Genomic DNA, 15326 nt, shown 5'->3' with positions numbered 1-15326 from the left:
AAACATTAAGTAGAAAAACCCAGAGGTGGCCCCTTGTGCCTTCAAAAGGGATGTGTGTGTGTCATAGCTCACACAAAAGGGCACATCCATTTCTGTCCCGAGCCTTTTCTTTTGCTGGGCTCTGTGGGAGACACTGTGGTGAGGTAGATCAGGAGCTACTATTGCTGATGCAGAGCCAGCTAACAGGTATTGTGTGCTTCAGAGATGAAAGTGTGCTACCTTTCTGCACTCAAGGCATTCACCTGTTCCATGGAGATGGTAGGACATTGCACAGACAAGTATGTGATTTTTATCTGAGTTACCACATGGGCTGTGTGTGGTTAATAAGCAGTCTAGGACACAGTGTGTCCTGCCACTGCCTGGCAAGGGGAATAGGGGACTTCCCCTTTTTATGGGAATATGATATAAGAAAGACCGTCTTGTCAGTTTCTTGTGAAGATTAAATCTGATAATGCCTGTAAAGTCTTAGAACAGGCCTGACATCAAGAGGCTTCAATCAGCCCAGCTCAGTCTGGGGGAGAAAGAGAAAGGAAGAACCATTACAGATTAGGACACTGCAGAGTTAGGTAATGCATGGACCTTACAGCTGATATGAACAAACTGCCTTTAAAAACACATTTTGAGACATTTGGGGTTAAGTGAACACAGACTGGGCATTAGAAGATGGGAAAGAGAAACACAGTCCCTGGCACTAGGAACGGACCTGCTGCTATCAGCCATGCCTGTTTTTGCTGTGATGATCTTCTCATCCTTGTCTTTGTGGCCACCAGAGTCTCCACTTGGTTAGCTTAGTTGTCAGCTACTAATTATACAGTTATTTCCTGAAATGCCTGGGACTAGCAAGTTTCCCAGATGATGCCAAAGGGCTCCCTGTGCATGCTGGGGCACCCCTTCTGTGGAGGAGTGGATGTCTGGAGGTCCTTACTCCACCATTCCCACAGATGTCATCCTCCCAAGTAATTTTTAGGAACAAATAATTTCTCTGTATTGTGCCGGTGCAACCATTTCTTTCTTCTCTCCTCAAATATTAAAATACTCTGAAAAAAACCCATATACCTGTGCAAGAAAGTTTCTTTGTACAAACCAAGAGAAAGGATCTAGGGGGAACATCGGGGGCAAGAAGATTTAAAACAGGAACAAGAGGAAAAGAAAAGCTACCCTTCTCTACTCCGCTGCCCCACCTCTTCTCCCAAATCCTTGGAAAAGTTGCCATATATATGGGGCTTGAACTAATTTCACTTAAATTTTGAAAGACCAAGAATAAGGCAGATATTGGGAAAATACCAGAAGAATGTTAACTGAGTACACCCTGCAGCCGGGCATTGGGTATCCAGTGATGACTAAGACACAGAACCTGCTCTTGAGTATCTCTTAGTTTGAAATAAATTTAGAATTAGGGTATATGATTAAGATAGATGATGCAGGTGGCCCAAGAGGGAAATGATGAAATTTCAGTAGCTTAACACACACACATTTATTCCTTGCTCACCTTTCTGAGGCAGCCACGGCAGGTCAGAGGCAGGCTCCTTCCACCTTGTGGGCTCCTAGTTCCTCTGGGTCCTCTGAGTCTGCTCCACATGGTGTGGTGGATGGGGAAAGAGAGTCAGGATGACATCACAGTGGGTCAGTTCCCAGGTGGTGCACTCATTTGCTTCCCCTCCCCTGGCCTGAAGCTCATCATAAGGACATACCTAACTGCAAGGGAAGGTGGCAGTGCACTTTGTTTCTGTGCCTGGGGGAAGAGGAGAGAATGGGTTCTGGGGACGACCTGCTGTCTCCACCCCCTCCATCAGGTCAGCACATGGCTGTGATGCCACCTCTGAAGGGCTCAGTGTCTGGGAGGGATCACGGGAGGTTCAGAGTGGGCAGGGACTTCTTATTGTGAATTATGGGAACATTTTCTGGAGCAATCATCCTGCCAGCTCCCTCTCAATGGCCCTGGGTTCATGCTGGGCGGTAGGCTCTTTGAAATCAAGTTAGGCATCATCTTCTCTGGGATAGTTAAGAATCGTCCCTGAAACCCTCTTACACTGTTGGTGGGAATGCAAGTCGGTGCAGCCACTTTGGGAAACAGTGTGGAGATTCCTTAAGAAATTGAAAATAGGGCGCCTGGGTGGCTCAGTGGGTTAAAGCTTCTGCCTTTGGCTCAGGTCATGATCCTGGGGTCCTGGGATCGAGCCCCGCATTGGGCTCTCTGCTCAGTGGGGAGCCTGCTTCCTCCTCTCTCTCTGCCTGCCTCTCTGTCTACTTGTGATCTCTGCCTGTCAAATAAATAAATAGAATCTTTAACAAACAAAACAACAACAACAACAACAATAACAACAAAACCCCAAGAAATTAAAAATAGAGCTTCCCTATGACCCTGCAATTGCACTACTGGGTATTTACCCCAAAGATACAGATGTAGTGAAAAGAAAGGCCATCTGTACCCCAATGTTCATAGCAGCAATGGCCACAGTCACCAAACTGTGGAAAGAACAAAGATGCCCTTCAACGGACGCATGGTTAAAGAAGATATGGTCCATATATACAATGGAGTATTATGCCTCCATCAGAAAGGATGAATATCCAACTTTTGTATCAATATGGACAGGACTGGAGGAGATTATGCTGAGTGAAATAAGTGAAGCAGAGAGAGTCAGTTATCATATGGTTTCGCTTACTTGTGGAACATAAGGAATAACGCGGAAGACATTGGGAGAAGTAGAGGAGAAGTGTGTTGAGGGAAATCGGAGGGGGAGATAAACCATGAGAGACTGTGGACTTTGAGAAACAAACTGAGGGTTTTGGAGGGGAGAGGGATGGGGGGTTGGGTCAGCCTGGTAATGGGTATTAAGGAGGGCGTGTATTGCATGGAGCACTGGGGGTGGTGCATAAATAATGAATCTTGGAACACTGAAAAAAATAAAATAAAGTTAAAAAAAAAAAAAAAAGAATCGCCTCTGAGCTCTTATGGTGTCCAGAGCTATTCTTTACTTGTGGGTGGGTCTGGATCTTAATGGCAAGGAACAGAAAAAAAGTAGATGGGGATGGGCAAAATAGGCAAAGGTGGTCAGAAGGTACAAACTTTAAATTATAAGACAGTAAGTCACACATGTAACGTACAGCTTCGTGACTGTACTTCATAATACTGTCTTGTATACTTGAAAGTTGCTAAGAGAGGAGATCTTAAAAGTTCTCATCACAAGGGAAAAAATTATAATCACGTGTGGTGATGCATGTTAGCCAGACTTATCGCAATGAGCATTTCTCACCAAATTGTTATGTTGTATACCTGAAACTAATATAATGTTCTATGTCAATTATGTCTCCCTAAAATATGCATATATATAAAAGAACCCCAGGTCATTCATGTGACACTAATATTTGGAAACACTTATCTAGAGCACTTATCTATATATCTGGACACGATGACTATTTTCTTTTTCCTACTGCCATGGTCACAGAATGTATAAATAATTCAATCACTGTATAGGTGAGCTGAAAAAAAAAAAAAGAAATAAAGTAGTTTAAGCAAAGAGGGGGTTTATCATGTTGCTGATAAATTGTATCAGGATACAGACTGGAGAGGAAAGCCCAGTGCATGTGAACAGGGAAAGTATCATATAATGAAGGCTTGATTGTAACTGGAGTTACAGTGGAGTAAGGGATTGGGACAAGGGGACACTGACTTGAGGAAAGTAGAGAGCATCCTAAAGGATGTAGCAAGAGGTGATGTGCAAAGCAGCTTAGGCAACTCCTAAGAGAAGGACTCTTCTATCTGCATATTTCAATCCCAGGGAAAGCTGGCTGGCCCTGTCTCTGAGCCATGTTCAGTCCTCTCCTGTCCTTATCATCTTATCATCTTCCATCCATCCTTCTTGATAGAGGACCTTTGATTCCTGCTCTATCTATCTCCAATATATATGTATTTTTGGTCACATTTCAAAGTCAATTCAATAGTTCACGTTAGATGATTAATTTGGTACTATCATATGGTGGGGAGCTAGGGACTCAAGGGATTCAAGGATGAACAGGGCAGGCGGTCCCTGTTCCTTGGGACTTGCAGTCTAGTATGGAGACAAGTGAACATGGACTTGGACATAGGTAGGTTCTAAGTAATGGAGCAGTCAGAGAATGCTTCTCAGAGGAAGTGTCAGCTAAGCTGCATCCTAAAGAATGAGTGCAAGCTAATCAAGACAACAGTGGAAAGTGTAAGGATGAGCATTCTGGGCAAGGGGAACAGAAGATGCAAAGGGCAGAAGGTAAGATATAAATAAAAGATAAACACCCCTCATTTCTTTACTTAAAAATTTTTAGGGGTTTTCTGTGTGTTTATGGTCTGGTTCAAGTTCTTGAGTCTGTTCCCTGGGGCAGCTCACTTCCCAGAGGAAGAAAGGAGGGGACTGAACTATGGATACTCAGTATTTCCTACTACTTACCAAACAGGAATTTCGTCTACTGCGTGCCCTCACCGTGTGAGCAGAGAACCGAGGTGAGGGCTTGGGGAAGTCTCTCCTCCTAGAATTCTGCTCCAACCAGCCCTCCCTGCCATCATCATTTCTGCTCCCCATCTCCTGTGGGGATTGGCTTGCACAAGGCATATGCATGCTGTCCCAAACAAGCACTTTGGGGACAGTGGGGCTCAGCCCCAGACTGAGACAGGACCTGCACAGACTGAAGGCAGCTGTCGACAGAATTTGGTGAATCACTGTGGCTCCTTCTCAGTCCATCCCAGACAAGGACACTTGCCCTACCTCAGCACAGACATCATGATCAGCATCATTGTCATTCTTCCTACTGCTGTTCTTAGGCCACTACCAGAAGTGCTGCTGGGATGACATCACCTTTAGAGAAACAGCAGCCACATCTCTGAGAGCTTCAAAAGGACAGCTTCCCCCCTCTCTCTCCTTCTTTCCCACCTTCCTTCTTCCCTTTCCTCTTTTTTTTGTAATAAGGAAAATTTCCAAATCTGCAGGAGGGCAGACAGAAAAGCTTAATGAGCACCTAGGCACACACCAATCAGGCAACAATGATCACAACTGTGTGGGTCTAATTTATCCCCCCTCCCCCACCCTCTTTGTGTTTTGTTTTTTTTTTGGTCCATGTTGAGATATTTTAAAGGAAATCTCAGACATCAAATTATTTTATCTGTAAATGCTTCAGTAGAACAGACACATTCTTAGAAAAAATACAACGATGTTACCATCATCACTCCTAAAAATTCAAAATAATTCCTTAATATCATCAAATATACAGAGAGTTTTCAAATTTCCCCGATGGAGTACAAAGAAATTTTTTTTTTTTTTTTTTTACAATTGCTTTTGTTGGAGTAAGTGCACATATCACATTTGCTTGACATGTTTCTAAGCTTCATTTAATCTTGGATGATTCTTGTCTCTCCTTCTCTGGCTCTTCATCTCGTTGGATTCTTATTAAAGAAACCAGGTCATTTATCTTCTAGAGTTTTCCATGTTCTGGATTTGATGGATTGTATCTTAACACATTCTTCTATCCTCCATATCTCCTTTAAAGTGGTAATTAGTTCTAGAGGTTTGGTCAGATTCACATTCCACATTTTGGCAAGATAAAATGACATTTTCTATCACTTCTACCCATCAAGACTCTGCAAGTGCACAGTGCTACACTGGTTGGCGCTCTCGCTCTCCAGAGAAGGACTAATTGCACGGCTGCTGTATTGTAGAGATGGCTTTGCAGGAGCACAGGTAAGGGTTATACGAAGCTAATAACGCAGGACACATCTAGTGCTGGTGGAGCTGCCCGTGCAGAGGGGACGGAAAGAATGTGCATTTCCCTTCACGCGCCTCCTTTCCCTGGACGTGTCTGTTCCTGGTCTCCTGCAGACTTGACCACACTGAGGAGACAGAGGCAGAAGCTGGGCTTTGAACCTGGTATAGAACTCTCAGCAGTAATGAGTCCTTTGAATGATGACATGAACACAGACGATCTTGCTGCTGAAATGAAGGTGCCACAGAGTCCCAGGAGCACAAGGCCATCGTCATCTGGAAGTTTTCCTTGGCCTGAGTCCGGATTCCTCCCCAGACACAGATCCCGAGCGTGGGCTTGTGTACATGTAGTCTGCTTAGCAAAGTGATGCTACGGCACCAGAACGGAGAGCTGAAAAGAGTGAAATGGGGAAGGAGGAAAAAAAAGCCAGAGCAGGCAAAGAACTGAGCGGTGACTGCTGTGGGAGGTCGAGCTCAGTGTCCTCACGAAGGACTCTTGGAATAACCACACAGGGGGCATTTTTGAATTTTCTGCCCAAGAGATGAGAATGAGAGTGCCTCACCCACTGGCTGCAGTCTTCCATTCCTGAAGGGTTGATACACGGAAGCGGTGTCACCTGCATCTTCCCAGGTTTGCACGTGCACCAGAATGGCTAAGTCCTCAAGTAGTGGCTTTAGTCCATCTAGACATGGACTAAGGAGGGGCCTATCCAGAAAACGAGTTCCATGGTACAACTGAGGCAGGGAGCTGTCCAGATGCACCCGTATGCTCGTTGCTGTTTGCTATAGCAGTGTCCTGAGTGAGGAGGCAGGCCTGGAGAGTACGGTGGGTCCTTGGGGGAACCTGAGGCCACCCTTAGGTTTGATGATTCATTAGAAGGATCCAGACAAGATATTGTAATCACAGGTGTGGTTTATTACAGTGGTGGGGTACAGACTAAATCCACCAGGACAAAGGCACTGAGGACAGAACCCCGGGGAAACCAGGCGGGAGTTTCAAGTTTTCCTTTCTCAGTGGAGTCCCATGCACAGATTAATCCCCCTCCCCACCCCCCTGCACTATGTGATGTGCGACAATGCAGACCCACTCTGGCCAACCAGGGAAGCTCACAGCCCAGGTGTCTGGGGTGCTTTTGGGCCATCACACCTGCATGCCTGACTCTACTGGTCACTCTCCAGCCCCCTTGTCCGAACGGGGCTCTGGCTGCTCTCAGATCTTCCCAAGCATTGGCTGGGTTTTAGAGTATTTTCCTGCGGGGCTGCAGGGTGAACAGAAAGCAAGAAGAGAGAGAGAAAGAGAGACACACTGCCTGCTGGTGAGAAGCCACCAGGCTGCCAGAGCCCCTCTTCTCTCCCAGCCGCTCCTCTTCATCTGGCTTCAAACCTGCCCAGGTGGGGATCTAGAGGCCATATTCAGTTCCCGGCCTTTTCTTTGTTCTTCAGCAAGTGGGGAGGCTTGTCTTTTCCCTCCAAAATGCCTCCCCAAGTTTCTCCCCTCCATTGTCCGGGTCAGGCCTTGGGGCTATCCTCTAACTGGATTTCCTGCCTCAAATTTCTCTCATTCCTCAAACCACCCTTGCTGGGGTCCTCGGAGGATCTGAAGCATGGTTTCTTCTCAAAAGTTGCTGTGGCTTTCTACTGCTCCCAGGTACCTGCAAGTTCTGTAGGAGGTCCTCTAGGTCCTTGGAGATCTGGCCTTAATCAATTTCTGTAGTCACAGACTCGCTTCCGCTCTCAAGCTTCAGTGAGACCAAGTTGCCTTGTACCCAAGGCCCAGGCCTTGTATTGGCTGCTCCACCTTCACTGGGCCCCCATGTTCTTCCCAGCCTGCTTCAAAGGGTAGAAGGTCTTCCTGATGGCTCAATGCCAAACTAGGTTTCCTCCTGTGTGTCCCTGGAGAATGTTGTCTTGATTGTACTGACTTTGTACTTAATACCCCACCCCCTGCCACCCCTAACCCGCAGTGTGGCTCTTCTCACCAGAGGACGCTTTGTGCTGGTTGGATGTTTTGTGAGTAGAGAGCAGAGTTTGGGCTTAGCTTTGGGGGTGACTCTTAAGCTCCCTGGGACTTTCCTCGAGAACCTTCCTCCAGGCTGAAGTGTCCTTCCTGGGAAGTGGGGAGACTGACCCCTGTTATAAGGATTCATTTCTGGATTTACATAGCCACCCTCTACTAGACCACATCGCCCCAACATTCCTGCCTGCTATGGCCTCCTGCAGCTCCCTCAGTGGCCATTCCTGCTAGGAGATCGCTCTGCAACCACCTCAGTTTGTCAGAGAACTTCCAACGATGTTGACTTTCCAAAGGAAAGGCATGGGAATTTCTGGTCCCTTTCCCCCAGGAGGCTCCTTAGCTTCTGAGCCAACTGTGCACCTTTCCTCCCAGCCGTCAGCAGAGCCGGAGTACTTGGAAGGACAACCTCTGTGAGGTCAAAACAGTGCTCTGAACTGCTTTGAATAGTGACACTTTGCATGACAAAGAACAAAGACAATTTGCTTCTGGCTGGTTCTGATTCTCTCTAGACTACAAAGTAAGGCAACTGTTCAAAAGCCATCTTCTCTCTTTATCTCCAAGATTTACAGCAGGGCTTCTCAAATGTTAAAATGTCTGGAAATTGCCCGGGGATCTTGTTAAAATGCAGATTCTGACTCAGTAGTTCTGGGCAGGGCCCTGAGATCTGGCATTTCTTTCTTTCTTTTTTTTTTTTTAAAGATTTTATTTATTTATTTCACAGACAGAGATCACAAGTATGCAGAGAGGCAGGCAGAGAGAGAGGGAAGCAGGCTATCCGCCGAGCAGAGGGCCCGATGCGGGGCTCGATCCCAGGACTCTGGGATCATTACCTGAGCCGAAGGCAGAGGCTTTAACCCACTGAGCCACCCAGGCGCCGTGAGATCTGGCATTTCTAACAAGCTAACAGCTTGGTGATAACTTTGCTGTGTGTCCTTGGACCAAACTTTGGAAGCCGGGGTCTAGCTACATAGCCAGGCATCCAGCCAAATCTGTGTCTCCAATACTTAGTATTTGTCACTGGGTAAATAGTGGGTGATAGGTAAATTGTCGCTGGCTGGGTTAGAGAATTAATTCATCCTGATTATAATGTTGATGATAAAAAGCCAGTGTTTGAGCTCTTAGTATCTGTCAGGCAGTCAGACTTAACTTTAATTCTAAGTACAGCCAGGAAAGGGACTTAGCATCACTTCTCCTAGTTGGCAAGTGAGAAGGCCAAGCCCCAGGGAAGCTGAGTGATTGTTCTGAGGGTGAAGCAGGCATGTGGACCCAAGCCCAGGCCCTGAACATCTGTGGCATCCAGACCGTCAGACGAAGGGGGTACAGGTCCCAATGCCAAGTCCCTTGCCAACTTGTAAAGGAGCTTTCCGGAGTGTATCGTGGGTGCTTGGCAATCTCTCTGATTTCATTGATGACCTGCACCCATCTCACAGTCAGTAATCAAGTTCCCTGAAGTAGGAAGGGTGACCCTGGAGACCAGGGACCCTCCGGGGAATGCTTACAGGAACATCATGGGGTCTGAGAAGCTCTCTGCTGTATTGTTGCATGTGACATGGGTGTATTTTCTAAGAGGGTGAACCCACAGACTTCACCAGCTTCTCCAAGGGTATGTGACCTCAGAAGAGCTAAGAACAACCTCTCTTAACATTAGAACTGTCTCTATCCTGGATTCTTGTGACGGATATAAGTAATTCTTCAGAAATCCCAGAGAGAGGAAATACCTTTGAACATGTAGTAGGAAAGGGGCAGACTTGCTAAGACTTGTTGGCCTGGTTATGGACTGTTGAGTCCTTGGACACTGTGGCCCCTCTCTTCCCATCTCCATCAGATCCTTCTGGGTTCTTGGTGGTCACCTCTGTCCTCCCCACTGGGCGGAGGCCATGTCCTATTCATCATCGGTTCTAGGAGCTGTCCCTCGGTGTCTGGCACAGAGAGGGCTATGAAATGTTAGTAGAATTGGTAGGACTGGCTAAAGAAAGCTGGACCTTTCTTTAGAATTCCCTTCCCTCGGTAGATGTCGGTCTCCTGTGCGGTCCCGGAGCACGAGCACCGCGAGAGGAAGCCGTCGTCCTTTGGTTCACCACGTGGCGGCGCTATGGGTCTGCAGTTGGGTCCCTCGGCGTCTCCACCTGCCTGCGACAATGCATTATTCAAAAGGATGATCGCTACCGACAGTTAAGACTCACGATGTATAATGTCACACCGAAATGGCCAATAATGAAAGGGATGGGGCAGACGATTAGCTGCATCCCAGCCCGCTTGTACCTGGCGTTGCGTGGACGGTGCCCGCAGGAGACACACAGCCTGGCCCACGCTCCGAAGGAGTCACAGATTCATCGCGCAAACCCACAGGTTGCAGCCAACTATTTCCAAGGTCCCTACGCTCATCACGAGGCGGATGGAAAACGGTCCCTCGAGCGCGGGCTGCACCTGCTTCCAGCCCAGGGTTCAGCTTTGGCCGCATTAGAGTGTATAGCTTGCAGGAGTAGCCCCGGAGGGATGCACGGAAGTTTTGAGCGAGTGGGCCGGCTCGGCGGGAAGAGGGGAAAGTCGCTTCCCTGCTGGGGTCCGGCGTGCCTCCAGCTCGGCCTGCCCTCCTTGGGCGCCTCCTCGGAGCTCCTGCCTCTAGGCGGCAGCAGCGCATCGGCGAAAGCGCTCCCGAGCCTGGCTGGGGCGCAGGACTCCCAGACAGGGTTGCTTTCACAGCCTACAACGTCTGCCCTGCGATTGTGGGACGTGGGTTCCTGTCCTATGTTCAGCCTCTGTTTTCTCCTCCGTAAAATGGGGCTGTTAGCACCTGCTGTCCCAGGTATGTGAAGGCTCTTGTATACTCTGATAAGCACCTTCAGGGGGAGGCATTTAGAGGATTAGGGAAACCCAGGGTCCAAGTCCTAACCTCTCAGGGACTGAAATTTGATCTACAAAAGATAAGGTTGGAGCAGATGATGCTCCAGGTTCTCCCATTCTGCGCTTCAACCTTTTATAAAACAGACCTAGCCCGCGGATTACACCTTCCAAGCCTTCACCCGGCAAACAGTCAGAAATTATGGAAGCAAAGAAAGGAAGGGGCAGTTAGGATGACCTAGACTATTCCTGTTACAAAGTTCACCTGTTACCATGGAGTGAAGGGTCCAAGATATTTTCTTCTTCTGCTCTTCCTGTAAGCAGCTCAGAGACTCCCTCCCTCCCCACCCCTCCCCGCCCAGCCTTCTGTAACATCCCCAGGCAATGTCCAGGGTTTCCGATTCTGGGATTCTGCGCTTGTTCATTGCACCTCAGAGCACAATAGTGATATTGTCGATATTGTTTCCTGTGTTTGCTTTTGAACTGAGTCTATTTCCCCTCCACCATTCTTACTGCTCTTATAGGGTGTTACTTCCTCTATAGTTATTTTATAGCATAAAACTTGCTCTATGTTGTGATTGTGTGTGCATGCCTACTGTCCCCCCTTCTCTCTGTAAATCAGGTATCTTTATTGGGGCTGCCAGTATCAGGGCAGCTAACCCAGTGCCTGGCCAGTGGTAATCAGTTGAAAAGAGACTCTTACGTGAATGAATGAATGAATGAATGGAGATTGTAGGTGGGGGAGCAATGGTATGAATGAGCTAGGCATCTCTGATAGGGAGGTTTTAGGTTCTGGGGCAGCGTCCTGGGTGAGGATGGATGTGCTGGAATTATATGATGCATTGGGCTGCCTCCTCAACAACACAGGGGAAGGTAATCCTTTTTATGCTGCCCGAACAATGGACATCAAGGTCATACATCTGCAATCCCAAAGTCAGTCTTCTTTTTTTTTTTTTTTTGTATTGTGTGTGTTCAAGTATAGACTTCATGTTCTCTTTTATTTTCCTTGAAGGTTAAACTTCTGCTTTTTTCATCTATAAAGATGTTTTAAAATCCCATCTTGAAGCTTTAAAGATTTTTCTCCCAGAAGCTAGCTATAGATATATAAAATCCACCCACCTTACGAATGAAAATGATTGATACACATCAAAAAAAGTTATCTGCATCGGATAATAAAACCCAGCTTAAGCCTCTCTTTAAATGCTCACTCCAGGAATTTAACTGAAAAGGCAGGTTCCTTACAGACTCAGTGGTAGGCAGTTTAGGAGTGGGGAGGGTTCTAGGTGGAAAGGGAAGCTCACATTTAGGCAGGTGGTGTCCTAGGCACTTTATGTAAGTGACACCACTTAATCCGCCCTGGCAAGGAAGTTAGCACCAGCCTTAGTTTTGCAGGGGAGGGAATTTGAGGCTCTGGTATGTGAAGTAACGTGTCCAAAGCCACACATGCCAGTTGGTGGCAGGGGCTTCCACTTAGGTTTCTGAACATGCAGACCTTTCACCCAAACACACGTCGTGTGATCCCACAATCTTGGAAGTCTGAGATGTAACTTTATGTAAAAGGAATATAACTCTGCGTGAAAACGGAGTGCATCTTGTGATTACAGAACTCGTTTGATCCCTCCTCGCCCAATCCCGAGTCCTGGTGTGACTTTGTCATCCACAGAAGTTTGGAGCGAGGGTGGGGGTGGGGTGGGAGTGGGGGTGGGGTTTGGGAAGTCAGGCAGGTGTGGGTTCAAATCTCTGCTCCTCCAACTTCTTAGTTGTTCAGCTTTGGACAAACTCCTTAACTAGTTCTTGGTTTTCTCATCTGTAAAATGCAAATTAGAGTGTTGCCTACTTTATAAGATTGTTTTGAAGATCAAGGGACACAATGAATATAAAGAAACCTGGACATAGGAGGTACTCAGTAAATGTTAACAGGATGTCTTCCTGAGGCATTAATGGTGCTTTGACTTTCCCCCTTTGCTCTGTGGTGGACCACTCCCAGCCCCATCTCTGGGCCAAGAGAAAGCCCTCCTCTTCCTCAACGTAGTTTATTTGGATCTTTCAGAAATGGTCTTAATAAATATTTAAATCTATGATGACTATTAGTATGAAAGGCGCCTCCTACAGTAACAGTGCACAACTTGTACAACAGTGCCACGTGGCCCTGGATCCCTTTGGAAAAGGAAAAAGAAGTATTTTTTCTTTTTTTTCCCTGAGTGGAAGAGGAAGACTTCACGCCTTTGAGAGATGGACGTCCCTTGCTCTAGGGTGAAACTGACCTGTGGATGAAGGTTCAGTTCTTTCCTAGTCTAGGGTGTGGGGTGGAGGCTGATTCTCCAGATGGGCACAATCCCAGAGAAAGAGAACTGAAATTCTTAGCCACTAAGAAGAAGAGGTGTGGGGGTTACTCAGTCAAATTTTGAGTTGAGAAACAGTGGACAGGTGCCGGGTGGATGGAGCCTCCCGTTCCACAGTGTTCCGGCCATAGTCCACATCTCCGTGGGAAAGGACTCCATGGCGCTGGAGTGGTGACAGCAGCAAAGCCCCTCCCCTCAAATTGACCCCAAAGGGCCTGACAAGGAGGGCCAGGAGCAGCCACCGTGGCAGCTGGAAGAGCAGAGGCTATCCTGTGTTTGGACTGTGGTGCCACACATAACATGCATTATAGGGTATCAGTTAGGAATGTGGGTTTCAGAGGCTCGTGTCTCTGTGTCATTACCTAGTTGTAGGATCTGGGGCAAGTGCCTCAGTTTTCTTATCCATAACATGGAGATGTTAACAGTATCGAACCCAAAATGTCGTGAAGATAAAGTGCATGAATCCATGCAAAGTGCCTAGAACAGCATCTGATAGGCAGTGAGCGGTCAATAAATGCCAACTATATCATTTGAGGTTTCAAGAGAGATGGGAGGCTCCACTTCATTCCCCTCCCAAGTAACTGAAAGTGGGTTTATTGTTGATCTTGGCTGACAAGGCTGAGGTGGATTTAATTTGATTTAGCAATATATAGAAATATGACATTTCTTGTAAAAAAAAAAAAAGAAAGAAAAGAAATACAACATTTCTTGGACCTCAGAGGTTTTGTTGTTATTATTGGTGTAGGTGGGGTTTCAGCAGGCCCAGCCCCCCCTCCCCCCAGCCTTGGTCCTCACTGTGTTCCTGCTGTGGGCGCCCCAAACTTCCTGTTCTTTTATTCTCTAACCCTGACCTGTAGGTTGCTGTCTTCACAGTGTACGTGTTAACTGCTCATCTTCGTAGGAGAAAGTCAGGGAGAAATCACAGAGGTGGGTAAACAAACAGGTTCCCAGAGACTCACGGAATGATCTTAGTCCTTTTCCTCATTTGTGCTTCCCGATTCCCTTTCTGAGATATTCAGTTTTTTTGCTTCTCTTTTGTACTCCTGAACACAGGGCTCAGTGCACCTCCCCTTCCTGCCCTCAGAGGCCTCTTTCCCCGGAAGCCCCTCTGTTGCCTGCAGGTCCAAGAGGCCTCCTGCGGAGAGGGCTTAGCTATGCAGTGTGGAGCCAGGGCCAAGCTCCCACCCTCAGGCTCTGTGTGAGGTCTGGTCCCTGCAAGAGGGAGGGTACAGGGAAGGGAGATGGACTGTGGAGGACATACAGACGGGGGGGTGCATCGCTGAGGCCACAGCATCACAAGAAGACACACCTGCTCGCTCATGTAAGACACCTTTGGTGCTCCACACCTCAGAACGATCTACCATGGGGAAGAAGGGACAGGATGTATCTGTTGACGCCTTCTCACCTCCTGTCTTTCATGGGTCCAAGTGTGCTCCAGGTGTGTGAACTCCTCGGCACCTTCTGGATGCGGTGCACAGACCCTGGCTGATGGAGAAGCCAGACCCCATGACTTCTAGCACAGTGCTCCACCTGAGCCTACAAGGCGGGGAATATGAGCCTGGGTCTGCTGTGGTCGGATGTGAGTGCCGGAGCTGCTCTGGTGCCTACTGCTGAGGGTATGATGGAAGTGGGAACCCCGCCAACAGAAAAGCCGGGACAACCCTGAGGCTATGGGGACAGTGGCTGGTGCCCTCCTTTGAGTGAATGACCAAGTTGTCTTCAGGGAGACAGGTCTGTTGTGCTGATGTAGGTCTATGGGGTCCGTCCTCTCTCTGTGATTCAAGAACTTCCATGAACTTCAACTTGTGCTGTCACCATCTCAGCGAGAGACTTCCAAGTTCACCATAACAGGGGAAGTGAGCGCAGGATGACATCCTGGGACTTTGATCTCCTCCACTGGAAAGGGACACACCTCACTTCTGCTTATCGCCCGTCACTGTGGAAGCTGCCCTTTTGGAACCACTCCTGCATACGGCTTCCTTCAGCTGCCGCCGCTCAGGGACAGCTGAGCGTGGGCACAGATTCCGGCCCCTGTGTGCTGGATCTTGGACTCCTTTAGTGGGGGACTTGGGCCGGAGGGTGGCTCATCAGTGTGGGCAACATTTCCTTAAGTTGACTTTCTTTCCTTCAGAATGTCAGGGCTGCGTGGCGGCTCCCATCTGTCTCTGGCTCCCTCCCCTTTATCCTTCCTTAGGTGTTTCCCCCAGTAAATCCCATGTGCATCATTTAATGTCTGCTCCTCAGGGAACCTGAATGAACACATACATCATGATGACTTTGCAGATAATTTCTAGCCCTGCCTTAAGTACTGCACTCTATTTTTTCTGTAAGTCGTCATTTCATGTATTTTGTTTACTTTCTTAGATACCTACTGTTTATTTTTTTCAAGGGACCTAACATCAC

The sequence above is a fragment of the Lontra canadensis genome, unplaced genomic scaffold, assembly GCF_010015895.1.
Source record: "Lontra canadensis isolate GAN:19392208 unplaced genomic scaffold, GSC_riverotter_1.0 scaffold49, whole genome shotgun sequence".
Classification (NCBI taxonomy): domain Eukaryota; kingdom Metazoa; phylum Chordata; class Mammalia; order Carnivora; family Mustelidae; genus Lontra; species Lontra canadensis.
This window is presented reverse-complemented; position numbering follows the sequence as displayed.